Consider the following 20,550-nt stretch of genomic DNA (forward strand, 5'->3'; position numbering starts at 1 on the left):
CAGTTGCATTTAAAAACAAATCAGGTGTATCTGGACCTGCATGTATGTTGTGAAACAGATACTGCCTAGTGAATTCTCCATACCTGCACAGTGGGGAAATGTAAGCAGAAGTATTGTAGTTGAATTATTTACAAATATGACTGAAGAGCTGTGTAACTGTATCTTTGAAGAAATGCCAAGTATGTAATTAAATTTGTAAATGTGTAAACAATCTCTACATCTGTGTTCTGATTTGCAGGTGTAAATGTTTTGACAAATCTGTAAATGCATACATAATATTAATGGCTGAAAAGCTCCAAGAGCTGGAAATACAGACAAGTCATCAGTTACAAATCAGACGGCCTTCTCCGTTGCCTGTCTTTTGCTATTTACAAATGTGAGTGCTCTACACATTGTCCTACTAGCTGGTACAATGATGCCAGCTAGTAGGACAACAGGGTGTCGGTGGCGACAAAAGCTGTATTAAGTTACTGCTAATCCAAACCGAACATTTGTTATTGCTGCAGCCTCACGTTAAAAGCATTTAACTGGAGGTACACAAATGGACTTTTAATATGTTGTCACAGGAAATTAACAGCCTTTGTCAGTGGGATTAACACTAACTAGCTTTTGTTCATCCGAAATGAATCTGCAAATGTCATTTTTGACATTTTTGACAGCAGATCAGTTTGAAATATTGCAGGCAGTAATGGAACAAGTATAATGGTTTTCGGTTTTAGTTTTGTGAGTTCCTATTTTATTTGAAAGTGTCCTTCCTTTGTGTGTCTTGAGTAACTTTGCTTTCTATCTTTGTGTGCCTTGTTGATTGTGTGCTAATGTGTTCCACCTGTGTCTAATCATCCTGCCTTCTCGTGTGCTTGGGTCAGTGTGCTTGTCTTTTGTTAGTTCGTCTTCATCTCCCATCAAGCATCCCCTTCTCTTTCCTCAATGATTTGTGTTTTTTGCTTATCTTTTCGATTACTTGAACTTTAGATTTTTGCCTGTGCCTGTTTTTTTTTTGATTATTTGCCTTAGGACTGCCTGCCTCACCGTTGGTGTAAGTGAGTTCCTCCTTTTTAAACAAATTACCTTCAACTGAACTTGCTTTGCCTGGTGTCCTGCATTTGGGTCCAAATCCCCTGTTCCCTGTTGCGACGCTGGAACTGAATTGTGACAACAAGAAGGAGCAGCTACAGTGAGCTGTTACACCAAGAGCTTTAGGCGACAGGCTGCTCACCTCCAACTTCTCAGTAAGGTAACAACTCCTTTGCTGCTCCCAGATCTCTGTGACCTGTAGCATTAAACTGCACTTGCTGTTACCACCAGTCACCACAGGTTTCTCCAAATCAACAAGGACTGAAATCACAAGAATTACAACTCCGCAATTGGATGTTTCATGACGAAATGCACCGTGGGAGTCGTAGTCAAGCTAGAGATCTTCCTGTAGGATTCCATTGTAGTCTGCCTTGCACTGGCACAAGTGCAGCCAGAACCACTACACTGCCCATTAATAGGTGCGTTTGACTTCATGCGGTGCTGCGCAGAGCTGACTTAACGTGATGCATGCTGGACTTAAAATAAGGCATGCTGTTTAGAAATTGTGCCGACTTTCGCCGGCGCTGCAAAACGTCACCATGTCACATGACATTAAAACCTCGTGGGAGCAAGGCAGCTGCAGGCACCCCGCCCCTGCAGTCACCTGCAGCTCACGTAAGACTGAGCTCAAGCTCCAAATCCACTGGATCATTTCCAATAATGCAACTTGACGGAATGTCTCATTAGACCATGCCATCAATATGACATCATCAGGGTTATTTTTTTGCAGAAGCTCTGACATTACACACATGATGGATAGTACTCCTCATGATTCAGTAGGTGTGTTTGAGATGATTGCGGCTGACTTTTGCCAACTTGATTGTCAGGGAGAGAGATATGGGACATGGAGACAAGATAAAAAAAGGCATCATTTTTAAACAAGCAGTAAGTTAATTAACACATACTCCCACCACACACACACAAAGACCTGTGCTTCCCCTCAAACACACATCTATTTTGTGCCTCTTAAGTGTTGTTTCCATGAATCGTTAGAGGCTGAAAGGCAAACTGAGGGATAAAAACAGTCCACTGAGTCGTACTCCTCTAGATGACTAGCTTTCAGTCAGAGGAGCTCTGGTAACGTCTGCTCAAGTGTTTACAGTGCAGATTCTCATCTGTTTGATCCCCAGCATCATCACACTGTTATAGTTTGATTATGTTCAACTAAGAAGATCCTTTTAAAGGCTTGAGGAATAATGGCACACAACTCAAAGATGCCATGGTTGGGTAGTTTTTTATCAGCCTATTTTTGGATTTCTTCTTTATAAACTAGGGAAATTGAGTGCCCTGTCAAAGATGGCATTTTTCCTGCTTTTATTTAGATTTTCTGCATAAATGGAAACTGTCATAGATATTATGCCACGAGAAGATCAAGGTTATGCATTTTAATAGAAGAAAGTTTTCATGGGATTTGAATTCTCTCTAATCTAGTTTCATAAAATTCAAACACATGCTTAAGGTTACTGAGAGTAAGCGACAGTATCTTCCGTGCTTATTTTTATATATATTATAAAATTTCCTTTTCTTCTATGTGAGACACAGAAAGGTGTGAAATACCAATAAGACTCAACAAACAAACAAAAAAAACAAAAAGCAATTCCACACCTGTGGAATTCATGTGCCGTCTTGCACCACAGATGCTGTTAAAATTGTCAGCGAATGCAGCACACAAGGGGGTAAGGGCAAAGAGTGGTAGCAGATACAGCAGAAGAAAAAAATCTATGTTCTTGAAATCCCTCATATCACATTTCATCAGCAGTCTACTTCATATGTTGAGCTGGAGAAAATGGAGAAAGTGGGTTTTTATGGCACACCCCTGTAGAGTAATCAGAAGCAATGGCTAAGCAGAAGTGACAGCAGCGGTTTGGGATTAGGGTCAGTAGCTGCACACAGCTCGCTGCTTAGAGCGGGAAAGGAAAGGGGGATGAAGGGGTGTGTGCCAGTGGGCAGGGGCCAGCTGGTGGGGGAGGGCCTCAAGGCCTGGGTTAAATCAGAAAGTTTCATTCCTGTACCTATCATAAATAACCATAGACTGTATAATAGAAGAGGACATAACCACTGTGATGTCACACATTGGTTTGTGGACTACTGTTTTGAAGCCTCAAGTTTGGCACATTGGTCGTCGCCATCTTGGTTATTTGGAAACAGAAGTGACCATATTTGGATGAGAGGGTGGAGCTGGGGAGGGAAACGCATTGCTACGCCTGATTGGTCTCCATGTAGTGACTTCTCAATCACAAGGTAGCCATACACTGCTTTATCATCTATTTTTCTCTAAATGGGAACATAATTTACAAAATGAACCTCATGCCATATTGAAGAAGACCTAAAACTAGCGATTGGAACCATAAAGTCATTAGGAAAGGGTACACCGAGGTAATAAATCAAGTAAGAATTAGGGTCATTATGTCATAGTTTTATACAATCAAAATTTCTAAATTCTTTTTGCAACCAGTGGAGTCGCCCCCTGCTGTTCATTAGAAAGAATGCAGGTTTAAGGCACTTCTGCATTGGCATCACTTTTCAGACCTGGAGGTTCTCGCTTGGAAATAGCACATCTGCAGCTAAGGCTGATTAACCATCCACTCGCCTGGAAAGGGAGGTGGTGTGCTTTCTGACTCATGTGCAGGACCACGTTAATTAGCAGGTGTCAGAGGACTTTTTATAAAGTGAAGATCATGACAGGACCCTATTTCACTCTGGACTCTTTGTGACCTTGTGCTCATTAACTGGGTGCTGCAATCAAATGTTAATACTCCTCTGAGGTTTTAGATAACGTTCGGCCTGTAATGCAGCCATAAATGCTAATATTTGGCTTACAGTGACACTCCTGATGGGTCTTAGTCCTTTTGCAATCAGTTTATTTTGGGACTGAAAAGGCACAAGTTCAAGCAAATGAAAGAGAGTAGACCACTCTAGATTAGAAACAGCCTTGGTATGCTTGGTATTCGATGCTTCTTCCTCTACCCTACTTAACCCACAATGTCTATTAGTCTTTATTTTTGTTATCTATTTTTTTATTAAATCAGGTTAGTCCCACCGTGGGCAAACACAGTTCCTAAGAAGAATAACCATCCACAGCAGTGTAATAGACAACATAGGACAAAATGAGGGAGATACAAACAGAAACATATAATATACACACGGGAACAACTAAAATTGCCTCTAAGGAGTGAACACAATCAAAGCCTTGAGTCTCAAATACATTTACCTGATATAACCTTAACAAGTACTTTAAATTCAGTATGTAGTTTTTCCATGCAGATGAGGCAGACTTTACTGTAAAAATAACAGCTGTCATCTGGTAGTCTAAAAAGTTCAGGTGTGATGTATGCCTTTTTAGCATCAAGAAATCATCACATCAGAGACATGGTGCAGAGAAACCATCCCCATGTCCTTAGTGAAACAATGATCAACACATACAACAAAGCTTATTAACGATTATCCACATGGTGACTATTTGCAGACCATTAATTCTGCGACTGACTGCAGGGGGCATTAACATGTAAACAAGTATGTATTGCTGGTGGAGCTAATTTGAACTGTTCTTTGTACTGTATGGGTAGTCAGATCAATAGCAAGAGATCATATGAACTGATAAGTTTTTCATGTAAAATTTTAAAAATAACTATAGCTGTCAAATGACGTTCAAGGTACATGTTTTTATCATTCTACAACACAAGGCTTTCAGGGCTCTATACGCTAACCTTTTCCCCAAGGAGTACACAGAGAATTTAGGAGCACAGTGACAAATGTTCAAGTAACAGAGTTTATTAACAAACCATTCATTTTATACATATCTCCTTGTGTGCAATTATGATATCAAAACCAGTGGAGGACTGGAAGGGAAGTACCCTATAACACTCGGCATTGGCCTTAAAATATTGACAAAGCTTTTTAAAACATTGCTCACTCATCACAATGATGAGAGAAAATACTCATCACAGAAAACTCTACTGTGATTGGTGCATTGCTGCATATGGAATTTGGGACCTGATACCCCAGGAGCACCTATGCATCTCATGCCACACTTTATGGAAACAAGATTAAAGAACAATATTTATAACAATGACCGTGAAATAGATGTAAAACAGAATGAGGAGAAGGTGTTGCTGTTAGGTGGAGGAGAGCTGGAAGGAGCACCTATCGACCATGGCACTGGTGCCTTTACAGCCCGTCCTCTGGCTGACCCACTGTCCTTCACAATAGTTTTCATCTGGACAGAAAATATGTACATAAAATTGCATCAGCCAAAAAGATCAAGTTTCTATTTGGGTTTCGGAATGAAGCTGTACAGTTGAATCCAATGATATTAGGTTACATAACAGGTCCCTCTGAGGGAATGGTAAGCGTCTGGGGTACATGGTTGCCAAAACACCACCCAAGACCACATACTGTATCTACTGCTTCTGAGATGCGAGATAGAGTGATCAAATCCATCACCTGTTTGATGGGTTATATATACAGTACATTATGCAGTTGACCACTTCCTAGGAGCAAAATCAATGTCATTTAGGCTATAAGAAAAGTCCCTCCCAACGCCTCCCTTCTTTGATGAAATCAACTGAAAATTATGTTTAAATTATTAAAATATTTTTCCCAGAAGCCGAGGTGATGTTTTCAAATTGCCACTAACTATCCTAAATCTAAACATATTCAATTTAAAATAATAGGAAACAAAGTCTCTCCGGGTGTTCTGGCTTCCTCCCACTCTCCAAAGACATGCAGCCTAGGTTAATTGTTTAATTGTGGCCCTGCGATGGACTGGCGACCTGTCCAGGGTGTACCACGCCTTTCGCCCGATGTCAGCTGGGATTGGCTCCAGCCAATTTGCTGTCAACTGAATAATAAATTAATCCATGCTTCAAGCACTATGATCATTTGTATTTCGCTGCATAGATGTATTTTAATAAGTTGTTTTTTCTTTAAATTTATTAGACCGTTTTTATAACCAGTGAAGAATTCTAATGTTACATTTCGATGCTCCTCCAGTAAATTGGTGGAAGACATGTCAAAGTGGGCTCTCAGATCACATTGATCAGAGCGATGTTTGAACATATGAATGTCGGAGACACACATAAAGGGTCCCACCGGAGCTAAAACACAGGAATTTAATGATGCATAGGTGCAGCGTGGGCCGCGTGGTGACTGTAAGAACTGTGATTGGTCTTCTGTGGCAGCAAGCTTTCCCTTTCATATTTCCAGTAGTTGTCGTTGTTTATCGCAAAGACTAATAACTCACCCAATTCCTGCTGTCTTTTTTCTAGGACTGTAGCAGACAAAAAGCAATTTTCTCTGAAAGAATAGGTTGAGAAACGAAGTAATCTTCACCTTTTCTGTGACATCAGATAAATTTCCATTTCGTGATGTAGCAGAGCAAATCCCAGTTCAACCCTTCTCCTAACATGATTGTCATCCTCTATTACAAAGTAAATAAGACCATGTAAAACTTCAGATATATGGCAAATGCACAACACTGCCTGATAATGTGCAACACATCCATCATGTAACAGCAACAGCCAGCGGGTTAAATATCTCTCTGTGTGCAGTGAAACGAATAGCCCAGTGGATATTGTGGGATTGGTGGAAACAAATGGGAGCCTTACTGTACACTGTAAACTGAATTGATTTTTGCTTCTATAAATACAGGTAGCATTAAAGCTTGATACAACTTCCACAATAAAAGCAGTGGAGCTTTTTTGTGACACAGTGCTAGATTTAGTGGTACATGTGTTGGATTGTCAAAACAGGAGAAGGGAGTCAAACAGAGACTGAACTAAAGCTTTCTGTGCAAAGGACAGAGACATGAATGAGATGCTGACAGAAAATACATTTCTAACATATGCATCCTCATCTTACAAGATAAAAACAGTGATTATTGTTAATTAAACTAAGGTGTCAGTTATTTTGCCAATATCAGAGTTTTAGTTGTAATTTCCTTGATATTAGTGAAGAGACAATTATTTGAGATGTTATTGCATTGGCAATATATGACACAATCTGTCACTTTCAAAAATAAATATGTGACTAAATCATTTTGCATCTAGTGCAAATACCTAAAGACAAATCTCATGTTTACATCTAAATCTTTCCCACCCTCATGTGTTCTGACCCAGAGAAACAAATCAGTCATCACGTCCACGTAGGCTGTCACCCTTGACTGTTGCCATCTAGACAGCAATCCAAGAGACATTTGGCAGCGGCTGGGCTGCGCTCGCCTCACCTCGCTGAATCATGATGTATGATGTTTACATAGCCATAAAATCCCCTCCAGAACTGCAATGCTTACTGCTTCTCCTAATTAAGAGCAAGTAGATATAAACATAGACACAACCTCAGACAGTGCAGGCGCACACCACACACACACACACACACACACACACACACACAGGCGAGCAGATACACAATCACGACTTTACGCTCACATAGACACACAGGAGGATAAGTTGTGTGTATTGCACACCTTCAGAAAATACACAAAGACACAAACTCGCACAACATATTATATTGGGTAGATATCAGTCTCAGTGAGAGTAAGGTTTCCGGTCTGTAAACATAAACAGGAATATATTCAGATGAGACAGATGCCTCTCCTGGTACTCTTTATACTCAAACACATAATATGAAGTTATTGATCACTATAAATCTTTTAATATTCCAACTTACTACCTGCCTTTCTCTTCATTTCATTACATGGATATGCAGGCGTCTGGGGAGAAGTAAAAGCAGGGTCACTGTTGTATTTATAAGTGGGGATGGGAAGGTGCTGAGAGAACTATAATTTTATTGTCAAGCTTCCAGTGAAGTGTGCGTGCTGTGAAAACACCTGGTGCAGACATGTCTGTACACACACACTCAAAGAAATAAGTCCAGTTGAAGAGCAGCTCTCTCTGGATTAACTTGTCATTGAAGTTGAGGGCCACACTACTCAGGGGTTGTCTCTCCCTGGGCAGATTGGCCCACTGGCTGCTCCTTGTTATTTAGTGAGCTCTTATCTGCCACTCTGGACCCAGGCAAGTTAAACGAGGTTGGGCACACATCACTGCTATCTCCAACAAGCTGCAAAAAATGTACTTGAAGCGGCATGGAATCTCAGTCTTAATTAGAAAGGAGCAAGGTTTCCAATGCAGCATAAAAAGAATCTTAATTTGAAAATAGATGTATATCTCACATTAGACACAACAAATATTTGCATGTTTTAAATCTGGTTGACAGTGCAGGTGAAATGTTTTTTGCAGCCTAAGGGGTGCTTCCTCAATACTCACTCTGCAGCTACATTTTTCTTGTTTTTCACCTTCAAGTTCTCTCCAACCTGACCCCTCCAATGTTAATAATCTTCTGTGTTTCTGCACTTGATACCACAGCTCCCTACACCACAATGTAATTTTCTTCTGCTAACTTTTCCCCCTAGATTAATGACAATATTTGTCAGCAGAAGAGGGAAATTAGAAGAGTGGAGCGTAGGTGGAAGAAATCCAAACTAGGGATGCAAATTATCAATTAATTCATTAATCATTAGTTGACTGACCTTATCGATCGATTAACTGATAAGCGGCTATTTTCCTGAGAATGTAAATTTCTCACAGTATCAATAGTGTCTTTAACATAGCAGCTGCAATTACTCGGCTGACACCAGCAGCAGCGAATCCGTCGTTGACGGCCAGATTTAAAGAATGTGCAAAGCAAGAAACTAATTTCCAACTTACTCGTGCGGTGTTGTTTGCTGAGACAATGTTCCGAGTGTTGTCATGCACACGGGCTATTACACGCCCGGTGATTCCCCATGACTCCACAGCCTGGTTGAGTTTGTCAGCTAAATTATCAGCTGTATGCCTCTCCGTGACTTTACCTGCCAGTCGTTTTCAATGTAGTGACAAGTGATTGTAATGTAGCTTTTTTGTAGTCAGTGACGTCCAACAATCCATCATCAGAGCCACATTAGCCGCGGCTAACTGTGTTTTTAGCTCAGCCTTCTTGTTTTTGTAGCGTGCTTCCAAGTGGGTAGTTATGGTCGCTCGAGAAGGGATATTATATCCTGGCTCCATGAAGTGTATTAACTCCCGAAATCCCTCACCATCAGTGGTGCTAACTGGCATCATATCTTTTTCGATCATGCCGCAAATCCTCTGAGTAATGCCCTCCGCTTTCCTGAGGTCACATACTCGCCTTCCCACCACAACAGCGACAGTAGGTTATGAAGGCGACAGACTTCCTCCCTGCAACATGGCTGCATGCAAGTTATGAAGGTGGTATCTTAGCGAACTCGTAGAGCTGTTGTACTTAATCGTAGTACCGCAAAGTTTACATTGGGCGTCTTTGTCATCATTTATTAATTTGAAATGCTCCCACACGCCACTCATGACCGCCTCATGTTTGGTTTCTTTTTTGCCGCCTCAAGTTTGTGTCAGGTCCGCCCGCAAGAATCTCGTGTCACGTTCGCAATGTTCAATTAGCCGACAATTAATTTAATCGAGCAAATTCTTGTCGACAATTAATCGATTAACCATTTACATCCCTAATCCAAACTCATGGTCCATCTTCTTTGGCTGAAAGAATTGCTAAACCATTTGCAGACCTAATCTTAAATTCCTACCACTGACCAGCTTGTAAACACTGCTCATTATGCTGGATCTGCCTCCTGCCCATTAGACTGTGAACAATTTTTGTCTTTCTTTGTCGACAAACATCTGATCCAATTTTCATAACAGTTTCCTCTGATTCAACAATCTACTGTCCTACAGTCTTGTCTGAGTTCTCCCATATCTCAATACATAATCTTACTGACACTGTATCCCATGTGTGCCTGTCCTCCTGCCCCTTAGATGTAATACCTCCCCAAATTCCTTAAAGAGGGCTAACCTACTCTCCATTATTAATCTCTCTCTCACCTCAGGCTGTGTTCCTGATGGCTTTAAGCTAAAGATACACGGGGCAACTTTTCGAGCAATGTTGCTGGGCAGTCTTGCTGGTGGAAAGAGCAAGAGGCGACCATATAAATAACAAAATAACAAACAGCAGCAGATCCATCCATCCATCCATCCATCCATCGTCAACCGCTTATCCTGCGTACAGGGTTGCGGGGGGCTGGAGCCAATCCCAGCTGACATCAGGCAAAGGGCGGGGTACACCCTGGACAGGTCGCCAGTAGCATCAGACGTAATATAACATTTTTTGAGGTTGAAAGCTAGTCTAAAAAGGTGGGTTTTGATAAGTGATATGAAAGAGTCCATGTCGCTGCAATCTCAGATGTGTATGTGTAAGGAGTTCCAGAGGGAGGGGACTGCAATGCTGAAAGCTCTGTCGCCCCAGGTACGGTGCTTGTCCCTGATTTGTGGTGACAGGAGTTTAGTGTCAGAGGAGTGGAGGTTGCGGGAGGGATTGTGGTGGTGGAGCAGGTCTGTGAGGTAGGAAGGGGCCTTGTTGTGGAGGGCTTTATGTGTGAGGAGGAGGATTTTGTACTGAATGCGTTGGGGAACAGGGAGCCAGTGAAGATTCTGGAGGACAGGGGTGATGTGGTCACGGGTGAGTGTGTGGTTGAGGAGGCGGGCAGCAGAGTTTTGGATATATTGAAATTTATTTAAGGCTTTGGCAGGTGAACCATAGAGGATGCTATTGCAGTAGTCCATTCTGGATGTAATGAAGGCGTGCATCAGGGTTTCGGCAGCAGAGAAGGTGAGTGATGGGCGGAGACGGGCAAGGTTTTTGAGGTGAAAGAAAGCAGTTCTGGTGGCATGATTGATTGATATGGTGTTCAAAAGTGAGGTTCCTGTCAAAGATGACTACAAGGTTGTGGATGTGTGGGGATGGAGACAAGGTAAAGTTGTGATGGAAAGGCTGAAGTTGTTGGGTTTTTTTGTGAGTTATTTGGGGCCAATGATGATCATTTCAGATTTATTGTAATTGAGTTGTAAGAAGTTGGTTTGCATCCAGGTTTGTATGTCGGGAAGGCAGTTGGTCAGAGTTGCAGAGGTAACTGTGGTGATGGATTTGGTGGAGATGTAGATCTGGACATTATCGGCGTAGCAGTGGAAGTGGAGACCATATCTACGAATGATATTACCGAGTGGCAGGATGTAAATGATGAACAGGAAAGAACCAAGTGTTACGCCCCTGTAAAAGGGAAAATAGAAAGTACGACACGGACACGATGTAGCTCAAGTCAAGTCCAATGTTGTAATGCATTTAACAAAAATATATCAAAATACATTCACAGCATCTTAAAACAGCATTGGAAAATAACCTTTTGAAACAGTACAATTAATAAAAGATTATTTAAACAAAAATAGATTTAGCTTCACCCTGTAAAGGGTTTAGAAAAATAAACAGCACCATCGGACATTAATTCAGAATACACTTAACATTTTAACCTCAGTAGTAATGTTGCACTTACTTACTTAAAGTATCTTACATCTTCACATTTTTCTTAAACTGCAACAATAGCACTTTAACCTTATCCCTACAATATAAAATGAATACACACAGAGACAACGATGGCTTTACATTACAACCACGCTTTAATCTCGGTCCACATGACACAGCTAGCATACAGGCTACACTGGAGCAACACTTCACGTTTAGCCTGCTAAATGCGCATACATAAATTACTACAGTCATTAATATTTACTCCCTGGATGTTCCTTACAGTATTAAAGATACTTAAATCATTCAAACATAATACAACCCTCGTTATAACCTGTAAAAGGGGAAATGGAAAGTATGACACGGACACAATGTAGCTTCAGTCAAGTCCAATGTTGTAATGGACGAACGTAAGCCACACGTTCCGTACACAGGCTGAGCGATGCATTAGCAATTGTGAACGAGGCATTAGCAATTGTGAACAGATCCTCCAATCACAAACTGGTACTTAAAACTTCCGGCAAAAAGAAAGTTAAACTTATGTAAACAAGCAAACACTGCTTATTTAAAGAGGTGGTATTATGCTCATTTTCAGGTCCATCATTTTATTTAGGGGTTGTACCAGAACAGGTTTACATGGTTTCATTTTCAAAAAACACCATGTTTTTCTCATACTGCATATTGCTGCAGCTCCTCTTTTCATCCTATGTGGCTCTTGAGCTACAGAGTAATGCATCTAACTTGTACAAAATCTTTGTTGGGAGTTGCACATGCGCAGTTCCCAGGTAAGGACCACTTGCCAATCAGAAGCAGAGAAGGGCGGGTTGTAAGAAACAAGGTAGTGAGATCCAAATCAAAGCCGCTTCAGACTGCGACCGTAACCTAGCAGATGGTATCAGTTACTCCACAACATCATTGTTCCACATCTTACATAAACCACTACAAAAATCATCATATTTCAACTCAATTTTACATAAAAATTGGCCAAACAATTTGAACGTTTGCTCAGTAGCTTTCACATCAGATGTAACATTAGCATTATCATTATAACTTTAGCTGTGTTAGCCAACGTTTACAACACCTCCGCACTTGAACAATCTGTGAAGTTACACTGCTGTGTTTATTTTAAATATAATTCACAACCAATAAAGCATACTTACAGGTTGTGATTGTGAATTTCCAGGCCCAAACAGAGTCGGAGTTGCATCGTCTTTTAGGACTAAACGTTGAACTGTTGCCGGTGTTCTGACGATCTATGCTGCCTTGCTGAAAAATGCCACCATAGCGCACATCGATAGACTCGACTCTACTCAGCCCTGCTCCGTTTCCCATTGCATTTAGTAGATAGGTAGGTAGTAGTAGTAGTGATTTCCGATTATTATTTTTTTTTTTACTAAGCCTATTTAAAATCGTATTTGATTGCAGAGCGCCGTAGCGCATTCACGCAGAACTTCCTCCCGCTCGTCCGTGCCTCTCTTGTTCTCTGTCACTCATGGAACCGCTGCACAAATCTGTCCAACACAACGCTGTCATTGTCGGAGACCCAGCTTAAGAAAGTTATTAGCCAGCATGCACGGGGTGTAGCAAATAAGGAGAGCTAAGTTAATGTTAGAATGCAGCTGGACTTCCGAGGCTTGCACGCTGTATATAGGGTAGCAAGCAGTTCAGAGCAGAGTTTTCCGTGGGAGATGGGAACTCCCTTTGGGCTGGACTTTGGGCTTTTTCACTTTGCAAACCTGTTACATGCACAAATAAGATATATAACTATAACTAAAAAGCAGAATACCACCACTTTAAGGTGCATTTCCCCGAAATGTTATAGAAGTTAAATAAGACAGCATTTTAAACACTCTATTAATCTTTTTAGCCTCTTTTACCCAAAAAGCAATGGATTACTGATCCACAGATCATAAGTGCATTCCAACTCTCTCCTGTTCCACAAAGAAATGAACTATCAGTCTTCCAACCAAACAGTGCAATGATTCAAAGCATTTTAACTTAGCAGTTTTAACTTTTCGTTTTTTTAACTTATATCAACCCATTCAATGTATTCAGTGTTACATCATTTTTATCATCCTTACACAAGCACCGAACCTTGGGGGATGCCTTGTGCTAAAGGAGCAGTGGAGGAGGTGCATTTACTGATGAACTGTGGTCTGTTGGTGAGGTAAGAGCGGAGCCAGGAGAGTGCAGTGCCAGTAATATTGGAGTAAGTTTCCAGTTGGGAGAGAAGAGTGGAGTGGTTGATTGTGTCGAAGGCTGCAGTGAGGTCGAGCATGATTAGGATGGTGAGGTGACCGGAGCCCGCGTGATGATGAGTGGGGTGATGAATGGAAGGCAGGTCTTGATTAGGGATGATGGGATGGGATCTAAGCAGCAGGTGGAGTAATTCATTTTTGTGGTGAATTGTAACATTTCTAAAGGGGATAGGATGTAGCCACTGTGTCCGAGTTTGGTATATTGTTTGGCTGTTGTCATCTTGATTTTTTGGAACCAGACACCAGATGTGACAATATTTGGATGGGTGGTGCTAGCTAGCAAGGTAATTAATAATAAAAAATAATTCACATTCACTGTGATACTGACAGGGATGCTAGTTTTGACTAGGGAAAAACAGGCTCTCATACATGAATTATCAAAAACATCTAGATTTAAAAAAAAAATACAAATCCATTTACATTTTTTTTTTCAAACTTCAGTTTTTTTTTTTATTATACTGACTAAATAAAGAAGTAAAATGCCACACCTGACAATATGAAATATTATGTTTTTTTTTATTCATGTTATGCTATTTATTTAAGCTCAATAGTTGAAAATTAACAATAAAAATATTTTAGGAAAAAATAGGAGGAAAAAAACTCATGGTGGTATTTATAACTGTAACTGTCCTCAAATGACTTGTCACTTGACCATGAAATAGTAACCCAAAATGGAGTTAAAATAACTGTCCACAAGTGTGGACGCCATGCATGAAAGGGTTAAAACCAAATTTACTTGTATGGAAAAAATAAACAGCCAACTACTAATAAGCTTTTTCTGTGGTGCTTGTTAAATTTACACAGTGCAAAGGATATGAGTTGCCTCTATCCTGATTGACAGGGCGCCATTGTATCAATCAATGACAAGGGAGCCCCACCCTAAAGCATGCCCTGCTTTATTGCCTGTTTTCTATCATCATGTATTGAAGAAGACTTCAATCTACACTGTAAACCCCAATCCATTTTTGACATAAAATTTTAATGTTAAGTCTACACAAATGTTCAAAACTGTCAACATGACATAAAAACTTTGAGTTCATTTGACACAAAAAGTCATCCCTTGTAAGGTTGACATAATTTTTTTTTTTAAGTCAACAATTTTTCATTTTTGAGTTGGCGTTACTAAAATATTTTAAGCCGATTATAGCCTAATTAGTTTAAGGCCAATAAAAAAAAAATAGATGATAAAAAATAGATAGTTGTAAAAATTTGTACTTAATGTTTTTATGTTTATTTGACAAGTAGTCACTTCCTCTTTCAATAAAATTAAGAAATTTGTGTTCATGTAACGTAACAAAACATATCATTACAACATGTGTTGCAGTGTTAATGCTGAACACGAAAATGTTTTGCTGTCTTGACATAAAACTACTAAGATTTAGACTTATTATAACACATTATATAGTTTTAAAAAGTAGTAAAAGCAACATTCAGTTTAAAGGTCGAGTACAATTTCCTTTCTGTGTGTAACTTAAAGTATCTGAGTAAAAAGAAAGCCTGAATGTGTGTTGAAATGTATACGTCAATACAATGTCAATAAGTAAACTCTTCTTCTTTAGCAATTTAGGGTTCATAAAGAATCTTTTATTTAATTATTGTTGACAACAACAAACAACAAAGCCTGTCTGCCATGGTAAAATAATGCTTTTGTACAGTATATACAGTAGATACATTAGATAAGTAAACCATGTCTTTATTAATTAGTGAGTACAATGCAGGTGCAAAACATAATTTGGGGATAACTCATTGATCAGGCCTTCATGTGAAAGCACAACTCTCACGCTGGGCTCTAGTATCAACATTATAAGCAATGTTCTCTGTGACCTTTTGAAAAATATTTAGGTATAGCAGGGATTAATTGGCATGTCTGGCCCCTCAGTTGATGTCCATTTGACCTGGTTGTCTCTACCAGGATTGTTGGATAGTCAGCACAAGTGATTGATTGTGATAAAAAGTAACATACAAATATACAGACAAGGACAAATTAAAGGAAACAGATACATCCAATGCAGATGCTTGGTACACCTGGGCTAACTGTGTGGTTTGGTGAGGATGAAAATTATGTGAATAAAATGCTACGGCCTTCACAGTCACCAGATCTCAACCCAGTTTCACACCTGTGGAAGATTTTGGAGCAATATGTAAGACAATGCTTGCCACCAGCATCTCCATAGGACCAGATATATTTGTGTTTCTTTCTATCTGCTGTACTTGGATCTCTTTTATGGACTGTCTCAGAAAAACAGATAAATACAGTAGAATGGACATACTATTGGACTGGCCTACAGGAATAGGTGATGTGTGCATATGAGGTGGTATTTTCTGTAAACTCCACTACTTTCACACACTACTATTTAAAATTATCCACTTTATAGACACAAGTAGTGTGGTTAGCATTAAGAAAAAAGTGGATAAAAACATACTGAGACAAGTAACTCATCAACTACCAAAACATAATACAATAAAAGTCCATGTCATTTATAAGATATGCAACATAATGTTATTTGTTTATGTATTTAATATGTGGAAATAGGAAAGCTGCGCATTATTTTAAACTTTAGGTTTCAGGCGGCAACCAATAGCTAACGAGGAGGATAATGACGAAAGCATGAGCCACCGCTGCCAGCCAAACAGAAGCAGCAGAATACGGTCGTTAGTGTCAGTTGAGATTTCGGCTCGAGTCAACAACTGTGTATAAAATTGGAGGCTGCTGCGCAGTGAAAAGATAACTCATTAATTCTGTTTTAAATACATTACTCTGTGTGGCTAAATTTACTTTCTTGACGTTTGACGTTGTGCCAAACGTGACTAATATCCAACTGTGTCGAACATGTGTTTTTACACATTATTAGCATGGAACTAATGTTGACTCCTAAGTTAACCTTACACAAATGATTGCAACATAAACGTTCGACTTGTTGCAGGGAGAAATGTCCTGATATGGGTGAAAGTATGTTGAGCAAGGAAAAAGCTTTCTTTACAGTGTGACCTTATCAGTGATATTGCATGTCTGGGCGTAAGGAGCACATTTGTAACGTTAATGTTACAGAGAATAGTAACTTGCATTTGGTCAGAATGGGCTTTTGGGTGAAAACGTACCGTTGATGGTGCACCAGTTAATGATGGGGTGAGTTATGAGAAATATACCATGACAACTACCATGATATAGAGCAAACTGCGACACAAGTAACATTAATGTAACTAACGTTAGCTAACTTGTGGGTTAGAAAACTGTTGCTACAGTTGCTGTTGTGAAGCTAACCTGCAGAGAGGACAGGACACTGATGTTAGCTTTTAGTTAAAGGAGTTAAGGGAAACTTACATGGCCGAGCATCACTTATGGTTGTGAAAGAATGGTAGACTTTTAGGTAAACTGACTGCTGTCTGAAAACCCACTTTTAAATTAAAACAAACCTTTTATTACATTTGTGAATATGCAAAACAACAACAACTGAGATTTCACTGCTTTTATTGACATAAAAGCCACATTGTTCCGTAACATTGTTCTGTGCTGTATTTTCAGAAAAGATGGCCAGCTCTTTTCCGGGAAAACCAGGTAACGTTAACTCACATAAAGCACACATACAGTATTTAGAGCTATGGTATTAGGTCTATTTGATTGTTAATTGTTGTACCTTTTCATAATGTGTTTTCTCATATTTTTGTCACATGGTGTGTTGTATTCAGCTACAGTGTTTCCCCTATTTGTGCTAGCTAACATCTCCCCTCCCCTTCAGACTGCAGCTGAGCAGGGAAGCTTAACGTTATACAGTAGGCTGTGTTTTTGTAACTTAACTATAGGTCAATTTATAAAAAGTAGCTGGTAGCTGTATTTTATTACTGCCTACTTGTACAATGTTGAGAACATCAGTTACAAACTTAACTTAAACTGGTGTAGCCTAGAGCTCTGTCCTACAGACTGATTCATCCAAAATTAATTTTCAGTTTTCAGATGAGTCTGAAAAGGTGTTTGTTAGGAAAGGAAAGGATGCTGGTGACCGGAGGAGCTGAGGTTAGCAAAGCAAATTAGTGATGCCAACTAGTACTCAAACTTTTGAAGTCTGAAAAAAGCGAAACTGAAATTGTGGTCTTTGGGCAAACAGACTGTCTCAAGGGCTGGGACAGTGCCATTGGCCCATTAGCTTCATTTTCTCGCCCAAGCACAAAAAATATAGGAGTGCTTCTTGACTGTGGTTTTAAGTTTGACAAGCAGGTCAGCGCATTGGTGAAAAGCAGCTTTTATCATTTAAGACTACTGAGTAAAATCAAGCCCTATCTCCCTAAGAAAGACCTGGAGAGAGCAGTCCATGCCTTTGTGACATTGCAGCTGGACTGCTGTAATTTGCTGTACTGCGGTCTTGAACACCGCTCTCTTCGCCGCTCTCTTCGCCGCCTCCAGGGGGTACAAAATGCGGCTACCCGGCTTCTGACAGGGAAAAGAATAAGGGAGCACATCACCCCCGTGCTGGCCTCATTATACTGGCTCCCTGTATCTTTTAGAGTGCATTTTAAGATTTTATTAATAGTTTTTAAATGTTTGACTGATACTGCGCCACCTTATCTTTCTGACATGCTGTACCCTTATGCTCCTGCCAGAGCACTAAGGTCAGCAGACCAGCTCCTCCCTAAAAGCAGGCTCACCACCCGAGGAGACAGAGCCTTTTCAGTGGCAGGACCATGGCTGTGGAATAGCCTACCCCTTCATGTTAGATCTGCACAATCTGTAGATCAATTTAAAAGCAGGCTAAAACACACCTGTTCTCTTTAGCTTTCAACACAGAATAAGCTGGTTACATTGGCCGTTCCACTATTTTAATGTTCTATATTTCTATTTCTTTATTTGTACTTTATTATCTTGTTATTTTATTCTGATTAATTGATTCCATGTGTACAGCACTTTGGTCAACAGAAGTTGTTTTAAATGTGCTTTATAAATAATTTTGACTTGACTTGACTAGTCCTTTTAAGCTAATGAGATGTTTTTTGTTTTTTGGATTTTAACGTGCAAATAAAATGCACCTCTGAAGGGAGGAGGTTTCTCATGTTGCCTATTTTTTATATTAATGTCTACAGATAAATGTCAAAGGCTACAAAAGGCAAACATGAACAGTGCTATCTATAATGATTCTGAGGTCATATTAACAGCGTTTTAGGGGGTGATGCCCAAAACATGCTGTGCCATGAATGTAAAATCACTGTGGAGGATCAGAACCAACCAAATTACTTTCCCCAAATCTAAAGGTTGTAGTTCCTCCCCAGTAGACTGATCTTTGGGTGTTGGTTATTTATTATCTGCTCTAGCTTTTCCAACTATTTGTTCAGAGATATGGTGAAAATAATGATGTGTAATTACATATTTGTCAAGGTACAAGGTTGTTTATTTGTTTATTAGTTGCTTATTCAAAAAAAAAAAATTGCCTCACCTCCGCTGCTACAACTCCATCCTAGGGGAAACACTGAGCTATCATCCGAGATACATAGAGGGTGATTTTGGTGGGCTATGTTTCTGATGTTATGGGGGAGTGATTAAGGTCACTTTGTTTTTATCAGGTTTCTGCAGAATACCGTTGCATCAACAACCAGCGGCTGAGAGTTGAAGTGTATACTGCATTGTTTGCTAGCTGTAGCCAGAGAGATGCAGGGAGAATTGGGCGGAAGTGCCCAGAAGATCTCTTCTCCATTGAAGAAGCAAACTCAGGTAAATTATTGGAATGTCTTGAACAGATCCTTAGGATCAGTACAGGGGTAGATTCAAGCACATTGTAATGGATCAGTATCGACCCTTTTCAGAAATCCTATTACTGTTCTCTATGTTGTTTTGTCCACCTCAGCATGCTAGCTTTACAGTGCAAAGTTTTTGCTTGTATATAGGTGAAAATTAAGATTGTGTGAATGTGAAAAATTATTTGGGCACACTGGTGCAAGTGACTGACACCTGGTTGGCAAAACATATATTGTGACTAACCATTAACAGATCTGTTATCTCCCCTGCTCTTCTTCGTCATCTTTTTTTTTCCAGCAAAGAGCAGTATAACGAACACTCAACTAGTAGCTTCAGCAGATGAATAGGTCTTGATTTCATTTTCAAGAGTCAAGGTTTTTCATGATAAACATTCATTCATATCCTAAATTCTTCACATTTATGAACTTTATATTTTTCGATCAGGATCTTCAGTTTTGGGATGTAGATGCTTATGTAAAATAAGGTGTGTTGAATGTATTAGGCTATAGCTGCATTATATCAGTGTGCACGGTAGGCCTGTGCCAATTGGTGCGATTGGATTAGCTATCGATGGTTAAAGGGATGTTCACCGATTGGTTTATCATGCATCGATATTAACGAATTCACTATTAGAACTAAGATGTCATAAAAAACGTCTCTTGAATCTGCACCACACTGCAGTGTTTCCCATTCATTGGTGTATTTGTGGCGCCACGACACGTCACAATATCAATGCTAACTGCCGCATACTAAATACTATTTAATATGAGTAAAATCATAATTCATTGTGGAGCTGCACATAGATGGACACAGCACCTCTGCTTGCTTGCTCCCTCTCTCACAAACACGTGAGGTTGGCACGCACTTGCACCACGACAGTTACACGGTAATTCTGTGAGAAACACTATACTGTCCATTTACAGATGTTTCTGGTGGTTTCTCTTAAAGTTAATAAGCGTGGCATTTCACTGGCATGCTGCAACGATCAGATTGCCAATCGGTGATCTCAAGAAGCCATGATTAGACTATATGAAAATAGAGAAGATCGCCCAAACCTAGTGCCAGGTATATATTTAATAAACATTTGAATAAAAAAGTATTGAGTCGGACTTGCAAAGAACTCTGGCTCAGCCAAAA

General features: G+C 39.9%; 1 long non-coding RNA gene across 1 annotated transcript; it reads left to right on the forward strand.

Annotated features, from left to right (window-relative positions):
* The first annotated feature begins 876 nt into the window (after positions 1-876).
* On the forward strand, positions 877-19,383 carry LOC119917401. The gene is made up of 3 exons (XR_005447269.1): positions 877-1,234; positions 17,215-17,247; positions 19,242-19,383. It is a non-coding gene; the product is annotated as an uncharacterized LOC119917401 (long non-coding RNA).
* Positions 19,384-20,550: the final 1,167 nt, after the last annotated feature.

This window comes from Micropterus salmoides, unplaced genomic scaffold, assembly GCF_014851395.1.
Source record: "Micropterus salmoides isolate LMB-PRFRI ecotype aquatic unplaced genomic scaffold, ASM1485139v1 Ms_hic_scaffold_22, whole genome shotgun sequence".
NCBI lineage: Eukaryota > Metazoa > Chordata > Actinopteri > Centrarchiformes > Centrarchidae > Micropterus > Micropterus salmoides.